Here is a 4270-nt window from a genome sequence, read left to right on the forward strand (position 1 = left end):
CACGTGGAAACCAATCACTCATTGTGAGTATATGCATGTGTTATTTAATCACTTAGTAAAATTATACTAATAACTGCTATTATAAAAATGTACGAAATTGCGAATCAATCTTAAAAAAAAACAACCACAGAATAAAATAATGTAGATTAGTTCATGATGGTTAAAAACAAACAAAAAACATGTAGGATCAAAACGTTTAGCACATCACATAAAACAACACAAACAGAAACGGATACAATGCAAACTCTTTCGAACATGGAACTGTCTTCTTCAGAGTTAATGGCAGAAGGGTACAGTGAAATTTGTAGATTAATTATAATTTATAATTGGATCCTCCTAATCGATACTAACATCAGATTTGCACCAAGATATTGTTACAGTTTATAAAAAAAAGTTTAAAAAGTAAATGGCTGATGAACTTTAACTTTTGTAAAAGTTCTGTATTTATTCAATAACTTTGATAGTTGTGATTTTAGTGTACAGATGGCGATAGTGGGTAAATATTCAGTTTTCTTTCCTCGAGAATTGTAGTTGTTATATATTTATTTTATTTTAGGTAAAAAATGTATTATATTATCATTGACTTCAGTTAATGCTATGAATTTCAAAGTGAAACATGTATACATAGATGGCGCTTGTGTCGGTGTAGTTTGAGTTTTTCTTCCTCCAAGAATTGTTATTAAAATTAGCCCAAATAACCTGCAAACTCTGCGTGTTATTATATTAACAGGAGTGATAGTTTAGGAATTTTCTACTTTCTATGGCAAGGACTGTGATAATATAAACTAGCATGAATCTATCCTACTTGGCAATTACTTCACACACCATATTTTAAGGCAATCCATAAAGAAATACACGTGATATAAAATTTCCATTTGTGAATGGATTTATTTTATCGCACCGGAACTCCTGAAAATTTATTTCATAGAAAAATGCTGAACTTTTTCGAATTTTTCTCTTTCGTATTTGGTATACTGAGAAATATCTACATCTTTACAATAAGGAGTTAAATTTGATTTAAATACAAGCCACATGGTTAAGGCACTTGACTCTAATCCGAGAGTTGCGGGTTTGGATCCTCGTCACACCAAATATACTCGCTCTTTCAGCCGTGGGAGCGTTATACGTGACAGTAAATCCGACTATTCGTTGGTAGAAGAGTAGTCCACGAGTTGGCGGTGAGTGGTGATGACTAGCTGCCTTCCATCTAGTCTTACACTGCTAAATTAGTGACGGCTAGCGCAGATAGCCATCGTGTAGCTTTGCGCGAAATTAAAAAAACAAACCAATCTAGTTCAAGTTTTCAAAAAAATAATAATATTATTCATTACCAACTTTTAATCACAACGTTTTCTAAATTTTACCAAAATATTCTTGTTAAACAGCGTTTATTCACGTAATATTAGCATAAATAGTAATGTGTGATACGGCTGTACCGAGTGCATGCGGATGATGACATGAAACTGTTGATCTAAATTCCATGACGTAACTATAAAGAAAGGTATTAACACTGCATTAAAGTGGAAAACTACCACAAAGTTTAAAAAAAATCTTGTTGGTTCTGTAAAGGATATGTCTGTTCCAAATGCTGTAACTGCAATTCTGAAGCTAATGTGAGTTACAATCAAGTATCACTATCTTACTTTGTGTGGTTTACTGGCGTGTATTGCAGGTAAACTTCGTGAGGCTTTCGGCGAAATTCCAAAGACAAACAAGCAAATCGAAATATACAATTGTGGGCTTATAATACAAAATTTTGGGGCCATAATTCTATAAGATGGACGCAATCCAGATATCATTTTGTCTATCTTTGGATTTAAAAAGAGGAATAAACGCCAAAATATATAAAATGCCTAGTCAGATTTTATATATATACCAGTACGAATAATCAGGTTAAAAACTATTTCATTGTTACAAAATCTAGAAATCTATAATTTTTTTTCACTTGCAACTACAATACGTCTTCAGGTTTTGGCCAGAATTATTTTCTAAAATCTAATTTTGTTTCGTGTCAACCTCTTCCTTAACAAATTTTGGAAGTGAGTTGATTTCTTTCGATTTGAACAAATAGTTTATACAGGATATATATGATCGTTTCATTGAGTTAAGTGTAAGATGTGTAAGTTTGGTCCTAAATAGAGGATTTTGTTTGTGTATGAATTTCGCGCAAAGCTACACGAAGGCTCTCTACGCTAGCCGTCCCTAATTTATCAGTGTAAGTCTATAGGGAAGGCAGCTAGTCATCACCACCCACCGCCAACTCTTGGGCTACTCTTTTACCAACGAATAGTGGGATTGACCGTCACATTATAACGCCCCCACGGCTGAAAGAGCGAACATGTTTGGTGTGACGTGGATTCGAATATGCGACCCTCAGAATACGAGTCGAGTGCCTTAACCACCTGGCCAGGCCGGGTCCCTAGATAGAGGAAGGAACAAAGATTTCCATCAATGTCATTAAGTTCCAACTTTTATATTTCGTTTAATGAAGGACAACAGATTAATAATTATAGAAATAATGGTTTTATTTTCATTTCGTTTTTCATGGTAAAGTTGGACATAAAGACGCACGTGCTCCTTCATATTTTCCTACAACTCATATTTATGTTTGAGTTCTAACACATAAACAGGAAAAATTATACAACGTGCGTTTTCATTTAAACTCTTGAAAAGAAGGCGCAAATTTAATAACGCTGATTACATAACTTTTATAAAAGTTACTTACATATCGTGAATCAAATCTACAGAACACGACACGTTCGTCGTGCAGAATACAGATGTTATTGAAAGTGAATAATATATTTATTATGTACGCCGATTATTTCTTCTCCTAGCAATCTATTTTGTCATCTCAAATAGAACAATTAATTCCACAAAATAATTTTTTAATGCTACAACAATCTCTTATTTCTATTTCAGAGAAACATCACGATTGTTGTTGTTGTTGTTTTGAATTAAGCACAAGGCTATCTATGCTCTGCCCACCACGGGTATCGAAACCCGGTTTTTAGCGTTGGAAGTCCGCAGACATGCCGCTGAGCCACTAGGTGACATCACGATTGAATCGAAAAAAAGCTTCAAACACAGGACGGAAATCCGCAACAGTTGTTGTTATTTCTTAAACATGACATTCAATCAAAATTTGATTTTTTTTTGGTGGATTATCTGTGATAGCTTTTGATTTTTATATATGAAAAATATGTCTAGGCCTATTATGTATTGGTGAATGTAAATGGTATATACAGAATACAATATATAGTTCCTGGCATATATATATATATATATACACACACACACACCATCCATTTTGTTTCAAAATATGTTTATATATGACATCTAATACATATTTACGAACATACATGGCGTCCACTAAAACTTATTGGTCAATATAAGGTCACGTGCTTACTTGGTTATTGCTTGGCAACTTATATAGGTTATTGTTTAATTTAAGGTCATGTGTTGTTTGAGTTGCTATTTTACAACTTATACAAGTTATCGTTTAATGTAAGGTCTTATTTGTGTTGATTGAGTCGCTATTTGGCAACTTATGAAAGTTATTGTTTAATGAAACATTATGCGTTTATTGAGTGCTACTTGGCAACTTATGGTTTGTTTTGAATTTCGCACAAAGCCACACGAGGGCTATCTGCGATAGCCGTCCCTACTTTAGCAGTGCAAGACCGGAGGAAAGGCAGCTAGTCATCACCACCCACCGCCAACTGTTGGGCTACTCTTTTATCAACGAATAGTGGAATTGACCGTCACATTATAACGCACCCCACAGCTGAAAGGGTGAGCATGTTTGGTGTGACGGGGATTCAAATCAGCGACCTTCGGATTACGAGTCGAGTGCCTTAACCATCTGGCCATGCCGAGCCTGGCAACTTACGTAAGTTATTGTTTAATGTAAAGTCATGTGTTAATTGAGTTGTTATTTGACAACTTATACAAGTTTTCGTTTTGATGTAAAGTCGTGTTGATTATATAATAGATACTTATATACATTCCTTTTAGTCGCTTGTTGTGATGTTTGTTTTTATTGGTTCGATTTTTGATCGCTTGTTGTGATGTTTGTTTTTATTGGTTCGATTTTTGAAAACTAGTTTTCTTATTCTTTTTTAATCACATTTATACCATAGAGGGAAGAAACTAACTCCTTTTATAACATAGTATCAGCAGACCACACTTGAATAGCGCCCTCTTGTGAGAACTGCTGCAGGGTTACGAGTAAGGTTGGCATGTATCGACTTGAAAAGACAGTTAGACAGCT

The sequence above is a fragment of the Tachypleus tridentatus genome, chromosome 13 (genome assembly GCF_004210375.1).
Source record: "Tachypleus tridentatus isolate NWPU-2018 chromosome 13, ASM421037v1, whole genome shotgun sequence".
NCBI classification, from domain to species: Eukaryota; Metazoa; Arthropoda; class Merostomata; order Xiphosura; family Limulidae; genus Tachypleus; species Tachypleus tridentatus.